General features: G+C 36.7%; 1 protein-coding gene across 3 annotated transcripts in view; it reads left to right on the forward strand.

Annotated features, from left to right (window-relative positions):
• The first annotated feature begins 643 nt into the window (after positions 1-643).
• The window catches only part of LOC139730641 (synaptotagmin-7-like), a 283,452-nt gene continuing 270,078 nt past the window's right edge, over positions 644-14,017 (forward strand). For all 3 annotated transcript variants that reach the window (XM_071641498.1, XM_071641499.1, XM_071641501.1), the window contains exon 1: positions 644-832. The gene's annotated coding sequence lies outside the window, so the exon portion shown is untranslated. The remainder of the gene's footprint in view (positions 833-14,017) is intronic.

A 14,017-nucleotide genomic window follows, 5' to 3' on the forward strand; every position in this document is an offset into this window, starting at 1 on the left:
AAGACTTTTATTTTTTTTCTACATATTTTATTTTCGGCAAAGGCTTAGGAGCCTACTCCACTTTCACCTGATAAGGCCTAAATGATCCAGAAAGTCAATGAAAATAAAAACAACACCAAAAACATATTATGAACAAATAAACCTTAAAATTTTGAACAAGTAAATATTAAACAACCCAAAAGACTAACTTTTCCTAAGTCAACGTGAAATCAAGTTTCCTGGGGCCTAAATAATTAAATGACTCCACCATACAGCATAAATTCAAAGCAACCCTCAACACAGACAGCAGATAAACCCATAGACCCAGCGTAAAATCACTCCTCAGGCCTATCGCCATTATAATTATGCATATCACACAGACCGAGTAGGCCTTGACGACTGTCTGTACAGATAACGAGAGATGGCAGCAAATAACTTCAAAACTTTTCTTCCAAAGTACCAAGTTTACACAAGACCACTGTACCATTACTGAGCGGATTGTGCCCACGCCTTTCGCTCTCGTTGTGTCGGGTACGCCCGCGCCCAGGCAGCTCAGCCGGCGTGAAAACGGTCGAGACACGCGAAGCTCTCTCTGCCTCCAGCAGTAGCCAGCCCTGCAACCACCGCTACTTACTTGCTTGTTTACGTTACCCATCCACCGTACTCCTGTAACACTGTGGGACTTTGAAAGTGGCTGGTGAAGGAGGACAAATTCACGGATATATCGCATTGATCTGGAGCTGACAGTATGTTGAAGCGTATCAGTTTTGTATATCAGGAAACCATTAGCCGAAGGGAGGAATGATTTGCGTACCCAAACGAAGGGGAAGAGTCAAGGACGATTTGTTTTATAGTAAGTTGATTGCCTTTAAAATACGTGTTGTGTGGTACATAGTGCTAGTGGTCTCATGCAAGTCTTGCAACACCAGGGTGTGTATGTGTATTTATTACGAGGTAGGCTACTGGCAGTACTGCTGGTGCCAGTGCTTGTGGTGGTAGCGTGTGGTAGGTGTCGGTTCAGCCGAGTCCATCGTACCCACGTGCAACTTAAATAGTGGTCAATTATACTCAACGGAGGGCTGGTGTTACTTACGAGTGATCTAAACATATAGAATTTATACAGGGCTCGACATTTTTAGCAGTGGCCCATATGGCCTGGCCTGGGGCCACTAATACTAAAAACTTTTGTTGGGTGTGGGCTATCCAAATTTTCAAAAAGGCTTGACCTGGTCTAAAGATTTTAAAGATTTTAAAGTCTAAAGTTTTATTTTGGTGTGTGTCCTGATTCAGTATTTTAAATTGGGCACTAAGAATTATACTATAAAAAGATTCAGAATGGGTTGTCATATGTTTGGGCCACTACATTTCTTTTTTTCAGGCCACCAAAATATCAGATTTCATGATAATAAAATTAAAAGTCTTCAGTGGCCTGAATGGGCCACTATTTAAGAAAAATGTGTTGAGCCCTGAATTTGTAGACACTATGTGTCGATTTTATTCTTTAATCTTACTAGTTCACATGCTGGTTCCAGTAGGCCTACAATGTACACAATGCCAAAAGATGAAAAGAAGAGATTGTAAATCTCCAACAACTTTTAACCATTGTACCAAATTTTTCACACGTCACATGTCTTATGAAGTTTTTGTGTGAAATTCTCAAGACGTTTGATAGGCCTACATTTGAGAGTGTATTGTGTTGTCAGACACTTGTCTTTCGATGCTCTGATTTCCGCTGTCCTCATATGAAATTAAAGCAGTTGTGTGAATTATTCACTCTGATTTATCATTATTATTATTATTATTATATTCAGCTTTCAGTCACAAATATCAGTTTTAGTATTACAAAATATTGAATAGTTTTAGAAAATATACTTTAGGTTAACCTCTCTACAAAAAGTTTTCTTTTTCATGAAATCCATCTATTATCCAACCCATCTAATGAATATAATGTGCCTATTGGAGCCTGGTCAATTTTTGGATTAAATGATCACCCCTCACCCTGGCCATTCCTCATTTCCCTCTTCCTTCCCTAGTAGAAATGTAATATGTGGCTATGACATTCACATGCAAAGTTCAAGATAACCTCATCTTTTTGTGCCTCTGCCACAAAGTGTCACTGGAGGCATTGGGCAAGTCCAAGATAACACGCGCGTTACGTATGGGACATTCAGAGACTTTTATGACCTGAAAAATAGTGTTAATGGCTTTTGATCATATTAAACTTTATCATGGTGATTGATATCTAGGAGAAGTATAATCATGCCAAAAATGGAGAAAAATGACCTTCACAATTATATTCTAGAAGAGAAAATATGTGCCGTTACGTATGGGACCAGAAAAATTTTGTTTTTTTGAACATTTTTTTCAACCTCAAAACTCTCTGAAAGTATTTCATTCTACAACTTGTAAATCACTGTGATGAAAGTCACAACACTCAAGATTATCACAGGTAAGTTTCGTGTCATAAGGCAAAAAGTTCTAATTACAGGTTCTAATTAAAGACAGACATGACGTGTTACGTATGGGACAGTTACGTATGGGACAGTTTGTCCCCCATTCATTTAGTGTGTGAAGAACCATGTTTATGGGTATTTTGCATAATTATTGAAGTAAAATCAGTTGAAACTACTCAAATACTGATCCAGATTGTCAAGGAAACAATATTCCCCAAATATTCACCATCCTAATCATATTCAATCATATTTTTATATTTTTATGACCAACGTGAGTATGCATGCCCTTTGTCCCCCATTCGTTTAGTGTGTGGAGAGACATGTTTATGGGTATTTTGCAAAGTAATTTTGCAAAATACCCATAAACAAATTTTTGCATAATTATTGAAATTGAATCAGTTGAAACTACTCAAATACTGATCCAGATTGACAAGGGAACAATATTCCCCAAATATTTACCATCATAATCATATTCAATCATATTCTATATTTTTATGACCAACCTGAGTATGTATGCCCTATTTTTATCAGGATAGTTAGTACTGAAAAATTGAATAGTTTAAAGTGTTTACTTCCATTGATGAAGGGCAGTTTGCCATTTCGTTTCAATAAAAAACAACTTGACACAAGAAATATTAATTTTTATAAATAAGGAATACCTGCTGCGTGGAACCCCAGTGATCGAGTAGATATACATACATGTCTGTCTAGCAGTCAGGTCATTGATTTGAGTCACACCTCAGTATGTATACCCATGAATTTTGTCGTGGCTATTATTGAAACCTGAATAAGGACAATTTGTGTATCACTTGCAATAAAAAAAAAAAAAAAATCATTTTACTTTATATTCTTTTTAAATATTTATATCACAACCATTTCAAATTGGATCTCCATCACTAAACTTTGAATTCCTCTAGTCTTAGGATTGTATGCTCTTTAGTAATTCATATAATTGGTTTCCAATCATCTCATTAAATGTTGAAAACTGAATCCCCATTTCTGCAAAAAACTATACCATCCCTTTAATGCTGATTTTTCATGGTGTATTATGCCATTTTCCCCTCCCCCTTTCTGAAAATTGTTCAGTCAAGTACATGTATTGTTTAAAGTGTCTATAACTCAAAAAGTAGCTACAATGTTAGGATGCTTTCTTCAGGATGATTGACCATTTGTGTACTGAGAGACCTTCCCAGCTAGCTACATGCATTCACATGCATTATGTATGAGGATGTCCCATACGTAACGCATTTGTCCCATACGTAACATTATTTCAATGCCTAATAAAAAATATTCCTTTTACTGTTTTTTCTTTTTTCTATGGTATTTAATTTCTCTAAACAATAAATTAGAACTTTCCAAAAGGGCATTAATATAACCTTAGCAATTTCAGAAAAAACCTAAAAAAATGACCTCAATTTGTTACGTATGGGACATCTCATGATAGGACACGAGCTAATTTGCATAATCATTTGCATAATCCCTAAATTTTCATACCAAGTTAAACTATTTGATGAACTTCTTATGTCCACATATTAATCAAATATCATTTGCTTTCCTTTGAATTAATATGAATTTTTATAAATGTCCCATACGTAACGCTGTATTTCACATTTATGCAAATGAAGCCCTTGAAATTTGCATAAATTTACGTAATATAATTTTTTCCTCCATGGAAATCAAAACTTCAACTCATAAGCTTCAAAATGATACCAAACATGTCAATATTGAGCAAAGATGAAATTTTGCCTTCTGAGGGGACCTTATCTTGGACTTGCCCCATTCTATGTTTTCGTGTTGTCCGTCCGTCTGTCCTCAGTCTTTCTGCCTGTAATCAGTTTTGTGGACAACCTAACTTAAAAACTGTTTTAGGTTCCTATTAGGCCTATATGAAATCTACAAAATTTTGTGTAGCATCCATGTAAGTTGTGCCTATAAACTCTTGGGTGCACTTGCTCAAGGTCAAAGGTCAGGGTCAAATTCTTGAAATTTCACTATTCCACCTCCCCCATATTTAAGAATGCATAATTTATGCAATGCCTGAAGGTATTTTCTGTGGAATTTTTGAGCCATTGGGTCAAAGTTCAAGGGTCAAAGGTCAGGTTAAAATGCTGTTTCTAGGCTATTGCTGAAATTACACTTTTTCTCCATATACTCCATGCAGTATGTAAAACCCTGTGTGCATTACTGTAAAAGTGGATATTTTCGCGCTTGGCCGGGCAAAAAGAGTTTCACGTGTTTTTAATTCCGCGGAATCAAAACATCACGCACAGGAACAGATCGCAAGCAAAAATATTTGCGTGCTTTTATTTTCGCGCTAGTTTCTGGTCGCGTGAAATGCGCGAAAATTTCAACACCGCGAAAATTTCCACTTTTACAGTACTGCACAATGATTCTGTTTTCTAGAGGCAAGATTTTGGCTGTGCAGTCAAAGGTCAAGTGAAAGATGTAAAATTTCTCCATATTTTGATTTAAATAGCTCAAAGTACAGTCATGAAAATGGATGTTACTTGTGATTATTTGAAGAATTGTAGGTGTTGGGGGTCAAAGGGCAAGGGTCAAAGGTCAAGTGATAATGCTCAAATTCCCAAATACCTACTCTCTTAATTTAGCCATACATCCTAATGAAACCTAGTGCAAGAAAAGTAACATTCAAGTTCAACATTGTCGTGACAAACATGTCATTTTAGTTTTTTGCCAATCATGTGAATCTGTCGTCTCTAATTGTCAAGACTACTCTAAACCTATAGAGAGAACCATGTGATATGGCGGAGGCATACACGTACCAGTCGCCATGTACTGACATTCCAATTTCCTTTTTTTGTTGTGTTGTGAACCACATTAGTGGGCATTTTTACCTTTGTGAGCAATTTTTTACATTTGGGCAATTCCACGGTAACTGACGTTACGCGTAAGGATTTTCATAAAATTGTGTTATAGTTTCGTGAATGAAAGCACCCGGGGCTTGTAATTAGCATTGATGAATGAGTTCATGAGAATGAAGAAATAGATGGAAAGTTTTTCTCTCAAACTATTTCTTATCACATAGCAAGTGAAAAATGTGTTGGTAACTGACGTTACGGAAAAAGGACATAGGAAATTATGGTGTAGATTTAAATGGAAATATCTCGTGTCCCTGACTTCTAAACTTTATGTGTTTAATATGACAATAAACCTAGGTTCTTAGGAACAGATGTGCAAAATAATGTGCACTTTAGATATTTCCTTTTAGCACCATGCCAATTTCAGTGAAGGCATGACGGTAACTGACGTTACGTAATGACGTTACGCTTACATTTGCCATAGGGTTTACACATGGAAAATCATGATTAGGAATAGTTTTGTGACATTTTATAATTCTGACCTTTCAGAGTGATTTGTTTTATATGGAATCATACCTTGGTTCATCAATTACAAATACCCAAATGAAATGAAACATATGTCCATTTTCTTTATGTTTTATGAAAACTTAAAGGTAAACATGTCAGTAACTGACGTTACGTAACTGACGTTACACATACCGGTACTTTTGCTATGAGGTTTACAAAGAACTGATTTATTTAACAGGTTATTATACTGCTGCAGTATACCAGTTACAATCCCAGGCATTTACTTAGCAACAAATTAAAACAAAATCTAAAGAAAAAAAATGGGGTGGGGCCCTTTATAGAGGGAAAGCTCCCCCCCCCATGCCATAGCACAGTTGAGCAAAAATAATGTAAATGCACCAGAGGATATTTCTTGACAAGTCTTAAGATTGAATGCTTCAAATTCAACAGTTATGATTACACAGAGCCATTTAGATTCAGCAGTTCCAAGTATAAATATTGTCATAACTTAGGGTTGTTTTTTGTTTTTGTTTTTGTTTTTGTTTTTGTTTTTTTGATGAACAGGAAAGTTTCTATCTAGAGTACCCCACCCATAATGCCCTCCAGTACTACACAAAACACAGATGTTTTTGTGTGTGAAAAAAAAATCTTTCAGGTCATGGGGAAAAAACACATACAAATAAAAATATTCATAAATATGTATGAAATCTACTGTGATATATTCTTTCTTCATTTCTTTATTTTACTCCTTCTCCCTCAAGGCACTGTTAGGGCCACAAATAAAAAAATGATCTCCATTATCAATAATGATTTAAATGAATAGTGTTACACTTTTAATATTTTTTCTGTGAAGAAGAAACATGCTTTCTTGGTCAAAAGGGCAGTACTGAATTTGTTTATTCCTTGCTTGAAGGAATGGAATTGTTTTTCTTTTCCTTTTCACTGGTATATCAAGGCTTGCAAATACATCCCAGATACCAAGAAATAGGACTTTGCACCGAAATAAATTCTAAGATCAATATAAATGAATCTTCCTGTTCATAATTATCATGTATTACAAAAATGTCCCTGCATGAATGAAATAAAGTAATCAACAAATATGAACAGTTTTTTATTTTACCCTAGAATCACCTCTCACTTTGAGCAACATCAGTGTTAAATGTTGAGCAACATCAGTGTTAGTTTCAAACAGTAATGACAGTACATGCCTTATGTCAGGCCTGCTTATCTATGTACCATTTCAAGATGTGCCATATTAACTAAACCACACATTTAAGTGCAAGCGAAGAAATATATCTGTTCCTGCATTTGCCTTGAGGTAGAAACTCCACTAAGCTTCCAGAAAAAAAAAAAGAAAAATGCTTGCAAAAGTAGTCATTAGTAAAGATTATAAAACTATTGGTATAGAGCTGTACACAAGCTTTTTAATAGAAAATGGTGGTTACCACGCAACCACATCATTGATTAGGCCTACAAATTTGGTAGCTTTATCATCCCGTAGGACAGTGAGTACTGTATAGTAATTGGAGTGCATTTTATTGCATGTGGTAAACCTAAACTTCCAGATGATTTAACCTTAAACTTGTGCTGAACCGAAAATCAAAAGCTCAAGCCCCCGCCCCCACCCAAAAGAAAATATGATAAATAAATAAATAAGATAAAGTGAACCAAAAAGAAAAATGTATCCATGGACATACAGTGTACCATGGCAGGCCTCGAATTAACCGACGGCCACCGACGGCCATGGCCGTCGGTGCCCCTCTCGTTGGCCGCAATGCCCTTTCTTCCGTGATCAAAGTTACGGCCAAAAAAAAAGTGCCCTTTTTCTTGTGGCCGTGGTGCCCTTTTAGAATGAAAGTTCTTGTTTATGACGTATAATATGCCCTTTCTCAAAGTCTACACTTCAATAAGCTTGAACAAATTTCCTCATCTCAAATATCATACCTTCTGTTCAGTTCACTCACGTCCCGTATCTGATTCAAACTCAACGAGACGACGTACACTTGTACTCATGTACGTACGGCCGACCGGCTTTGACCGTTCCGTCGACTGCCTCCGCAGCGCAGCGGCCATAGAGTTACTAGCTAGATGTAGTCCACTTCTGTATTCGTAGTGTGCCCGCGCGTACGTACGGAAGTACGTTGATGGTGTCTGTACGTCAAGTGTCGCAATCAGCGGTTGAGCGCGTTGGGTGGGTGCTATGTGCATGCGTGTGTTACTGTGGGGAATGCGGAAGATTAAAATCGTCTGGAGCAAGTGGTCGTAAGCCATGTGCCAGGCATGTCGGACGGCTGCGAGCGTTGCCATCTCTCTCGCTCTGCATTCATGCCCGCATGCTCAAAGTAATTTTGATCGAGGGCACGCATGCGAAAAAAAGTGAAATAAAATGTAAAAAAAAAAAAATTGTGCAGATCCCCGACCCCCGTAACACTGTATGTGAACACGGGTTGGCTGGTTAGCCCTTTTGTTCCTCAAAGTCCTCAAAAAAGTGCCCTTTTGTTCCTCAAAGTGCCCTTTTTGTTCCTCAAAGTGCCCTTTTTGTTCCTCAAAGTGCCCTTTTGTTCCTCAAAGTGCCCTTTTTGTTCCTCAGTGCCCTTTTTGTTCCTCAAAGTGCCCTTTTCGTTCCTCAAAGTGCCCTTTTTGTTCCTCAAAGTGCCCTTTTTGTTCCTCAAAGTGCCCTTTTTGTTCCTCAAAGTGCCTTTTTTGTTCCTCAAAGTGCCCTTTTTGTTCCTCAAAGTGCCCTTTTTGTTCTTAAAACTGCCCCTTAGGAAAAAGTGTGCCCCCTTTACAGGAAAAGAGGGGCACCTTCAAAGAAAAAAGGGCACATTTAGTTGATCCTCCAAAAGGTGGAGGGGCACTGTGTACCCCTGCCCCCCCCCCCCCCCCCCCCCCACCGAGAGCTGCCCCTGTGCTCCTTCCAGGCCCTTTTTATACCATTGTCGGACTAATTTAACTTTGGACTGAGATTTAAAACTTCGGCATAGCGAACTTTAACAATAATTCGTAATCATTTTTTTTTCATTGACATTTTCTGAAGCAGCATGCGTTTCGGTAGTTTGAAACGTGTAAATGTTGCGATGTCTTTCCCCTGCAAGTGCAGACTAAGTTCGGTCACGGCGAAAGTTCCGTTACGAAATAAAAAATAATGCGAGCCTTTTCAACAATAACGCACTTCCGTACATTTTTATGCGTTTGAACGCAGTTTCTAGTTTCGGACAAGAACCGCAAGTCTTTTCTGCAACGCTCTTGCGTTTTAAAAACAGATTTGCATTTGATTTTTAGAGTTGCGTTTAAACGCAATTGAGTTTAAATTTCATACAATTTTCTAGTTTTGTGTTATTATCAAACGCAAGTCTTTTCAGTGTTCCGTGTGATTTGATGGACTTGTATTTGATTTTCAGAATTGCGTTTAATTTTTAATTTTGCTTACGATAAGTCTTTTAAACAATAACACACTTCCGTAGATGTTTAGAGATGCGTTTAAACGCAATTTCTTATATTTTCGTACAAAAACTGCAAGACTCTTCTCTGCAACGCTCTTACATTTGAATACAGCGTTACGTGATTTGATGGACTTACATTTGATTTTTAGAGTTGCGTTTAAACGCAATTGAGTTAAAAAAAGTTCCCTACAATTTTCTAGTATTGTGTGATTATCAAACGCAAGTCTTTCAGCATTCCGTGTGATTTGATGGACTTGCATTTGATTTTTATTGTTGCGTTTAAACGCAACTGAGTTTAAGTTTCCTACAATTTTCTAGTTTCGTGTGATTATCAAACGCAAGTCTTTTCAGCGTGCCATGTGTTTTGATGGACTTGCATTTGATTTTCAGAGTTACGTTTAAATGCGAGTTTAAAAAAAGTTCCCTACAATTTGCATACAGTTGCATTTAATTTGTAATTTTGTTTACGAAATAAAAAATAATGCAAGTCTTTTAAACAATAACACACTTCCGTAGATGTTTAGAGATGCGTTGAAACACAGTTTCTTATAGTTTCGTACAGAAAACGCAAGTCTTCTCTGCAACACACTTGCGTTTAAATACAGCGTTACGTGCGATTTGATGGACTTGCATTTGATTTTTAGTGTTGCGTTTAAACGCAATTGAGTTTAAGTTTCCTACAATTTTCTAGTTTCGTGTGATTATCAAATGCAAGTCTTTTCAGCGTGCCATGTGTTTTGATGGACTTGCATTTGATTTTCAGAGTTACGTTTAAATGGGAGTTTAAAAAAAGTTCCCTACAATTTGCATACAGTTGCATTTAATTTGTAATTTTGTTTACGAAATAAAAAATAATGCAAGTCTTTTAAACAATAACACACTTCCGTAGATGTTTAGAGATGCGTTGAAACACAGTTTCTTATAGTTTCGTACAGAAAACGCAAGTCTTCTCTGCAACACACTTGCGTTTAAATACAGCGTTACGTGCGATTTGATGGACTTGCATTTGATTTTTAGTGTTGCGTTTAAAGGCAATTGAGTTTAAGTTTCCTACAATTTTCTAGTTTCGTGTGATTATCAAACGCAAGTCTTTTCAGCGTGCCATGTGTTTTGATGGACTTGCATTTGATTTTCAGAGTTACGTTTAAATGCGAGTTTAAAAAAAGTTCCCTACAATTTGCATACAGTTGCATTTAATTTGTAATTTTGTTTACGAAATAAAAAATAATGCAAGTCTTTTAAACAATAACACACTTCCGTAGATGTTTAGAGATGCGTTGAAACACAGTTTCTTATAGTTTCGAACAGAAAACGCAAGTCTTCTCTGCAACACACTTGCGTTTAAATACAGCGTTACGTGCGATTTGATGGACTTGCATTTGATTTTTAGTGTTGCGTTTAAACGCAATTGAGTTTAAGTTTCCTACAATTTTCTAGTTTCGTGTGATTATCAAACGCAAGTCTTTTCAGCGTGCCATGTGTTTTGATGGACTTGCATTTGATTTTCAGAGTTGCGTTTAATTTTTAATTTTGCTTACGAAATGAAAAAAGTAATGCAAGTCTTTTCAACAATAACGCACTTCCATCATTTCCGTAGATGTATAGAGATTTATTTAAACGCAGTTTCTAATTTCGTACAAAAACCGCAAGTCTTCTCTGAAACGCTCTTGCGTTTAAATACATCGTTGCGTGTGATTTGATGGACTTGCATTTGATTTTTAGAGTTGCGTTTAAACGCAATTGAGTTTCAGGTTCGTAACAATTATTTTCTAGTTTCATATGATTATCAAACACAAGTCTTTTCAGCAACGCAATTGCGTTTGAATGCAAAAGTTGCGTGTGATTTGATATCACCTGCATTTGATTTTTTTTAGTTGCATCATTAGTTGCATTGTAATAAATCTTTTTAGAAAGGGCCCTGGTTTTGATACCGCTTCGGAATAATCAACGTTTCTATTCGGATTTACAAAAACACCTATTTCATGTTCGGATAGTGAATACATGTACCTACTGGGACATATAAGTGTGCAAAATTTGTGCGTTTTGAGAAAAACGAGAGGGAGAAAAGGGGTAAAGTGAACTGTCTTGGGTACTACATGTAATTCTCCAGTGTAAATGAGTGTATGTCCTTTCTATATTCTGGCATACAAGACAATGGACGCATGGCGCGAACGCTACCGCGGCGTACACTAGCGAATTACCGAGTAGAAACGCAGCGAATCGGAGCGGGAAAACAATTCTTTTTCAGAGAACGGCGATAAGATTTTGAGCGAAAAATTATGTCGACTTAGACGAGGGAATTGATACGTATTTCAGCTCAGTTGGCACTGAAAAATCAGGTCGACTTACGCGAGTTGTCAACTTATAAATGTCGACTAAGACGAGGAAATTTTCAAGGAATAACAAAGGCAAAAATCAGGACTTTTTATTGTGTCGACTTAAGCGAGTTGTCGACTTATGCGAAGTCGACTTAGGCGAGGTCTACTGTATACTATTATGTATGGGGGGGGGGGGTTGTTAGAATATGAAAAAAAAACCATAAAATTCTTGCAACGTCGCAAAAATCACCCTTTAAAAAAACACCCAACATGCCCTTTTCAATGTGGCCTTGGTGCCCCTCTGACTGACCTAAGTGCCCTATCATGGCTGGCCTCATGGTAAAAGTGCCCTTTTCTAAATGGCCTTGCCCCTCCAAAATCCTATTTCAAGGCCTGCCATGGTGATGACATCATTCCCTATCAAAGGGATTGCTGCTCTTTGTTGATAACCTTTGACTTCCCAGATGTATTGAAATGGCCTAAAGTCAAAAAATTTGCCTAAGTTATAATTACTGTCATGGTAACTGACGTTACATACTGGTATATGACGTTTCGGTAACTGACGTTACACATTTTGATGTGTTCATTTGACTCTCCAGTATGCCAAGTATCCTTATTTTCTGGTATTGAAAGGAAGGCATATGGGCATACATTAGAAATCCTAAGTTATATCATACAGCTCACTTTCTGTGATAAATAATGTTAAAATTTCCTTGTTTTTGGTAACTGACGTTACATCCATCATTGTCAAACTAATTAAAAGTTTTTATAAAATTCTTAAGCAACCAGCTTTTTCTTTTTATCATGTGGTAAAAGACTTGTCTGGTAACTGCATGCATATAAAAGGTTGTTGTTTAGAGTACTAATAAAGTGGATATATATACGGAGGGTAAGTTATGTGACAATACACTCTTTCTTACCATTGAGTTATAGGCATATTTTGGCAGCCATTTTGAAAATCAAAATGGCCGCTTTTATTGAAAAAACATAATGATTCTTAAAACTTCAACTCAAGTATTGTCTGAAAATGTATGGTGTTTGAAACAAATATCATTTTGAATTTTCGGCATCTGTGTCCTACATACCGTGGAATTACCCATTTGTGGTTGATGTATTTCTAGTGGACGTACATTTGTGGACATTCCTACATTTGTTGGTTCAACAAGGTAACATTGTATTGCCAAGGAGGTTCGAGAAATGGAGTCACAACAGTCTTATTTGCTTTGATCCCATGCTCACCAGCCACTTTCCAAGGAAGATATGTCTTTGTGATGGTAATTTCTTTTCGCTATCCCTACTTACAAACGATGGGCGGTAGACAATGGTAAAGGCACGGGGGTGCGCGAATAGAAATTGCTCAAATATTGCTGAAATAGATATCAAAATTACTCGACTGCACTTGTTTGTAGGCTAATGTGACATATTAATTTATAAGAACTATATAGTTGAAGATGATACCGTATTAGTTTCATTTGGCGGAAATAAGGTGAAAAGTGATAAAACCGGCTTTCCATGGGGGTAAAATTTCAAACACTTTCACAAAATACAGCTCAGATTTACACTTTTGCACATATTTTCGAATGGAATTGACTTTTGTTTTATATGCTTTATCATTAGGTGAAATTTCATTGCATTTGATATATAAACGAGCAGCATACAACCGATATTATGTTAGCGTTAAAAATGAATCTTCAGATTGCTCAGAAAGATGGCGGCTTCAAGCATCGAACATCAAAGGCACAATAAGTTATGCACCTGTGGAATTCTTATGTCCATCCATAGAGAACAGACAGCTGATTGAATTTATAGTCAGTTGTAACTCCATCTCTCAAACCTCCTTGGTATTGCAATGAAGGGGTAGTATGAGTAGAGGCTGATGACCCGTGATATGACCGCCTTCACTAGGTCCTGCTGTGTAACCTTGGCAAATGTTTAGACTGTACAATCACATAATTTATATGGAATTGGTTAGAAAATAACCCTTCTGAAAAAGGAAATAAAAATCCTGCGGTTATTTCTAAGGATTTACTTATTAATTTAGTTTAGACATTTATGATGGACAATGGAATCGTGCAGCCTGAATTTGTCCCTAGAAAGTGGTTTATGTTCAATTGGTGGAAAATGAAAACTCTGACACTAAGTTTTGCTGCACTTAAGCGGGATTCCGGCTTAAGTGATTCTTGATTAACTCTGAGCACTGTATGAAATAGTTATCATACAAATGTAAGTGGTAATTGGGACACAAAGAAAGTGATAATTTGTCGAAATTATATAAACTTAAAGTGATACAGTACTTTATTTAAACATAAGATGAAGTAGTATTTTTTTTATAGAATCAACCATTTTATACTACATTTTGAAGTACTGAACTCTCTGTTAAAGAAGTTGATGAAGTAGCTGTTACTAGGCTTTTTGTGATATAATCTCAGCTTTTTTCTTTGTTTTTTTTGTGCTAATTTTGTTTGAGAGGAGGAATTCCGTGATGAGAGAAACATTTT

Source organism: Diadema antillarum, unplaced genomic scaffold (genome assembly GCF_040938485.1).
Source record: "Diadema antillarum isolate AM-2024a unplaced genomic scaffold, OU_Dant_1.0 seq00000324_RagTag, whole genome shotgun sequence".
Taxonomy (NCBI): domain Eukaryota; kingdom Metazoa; phylum Echinodermata; class Echinoidea; order Diadematoida; family Diadematidae; genus Diadema; species Diadema antillarum.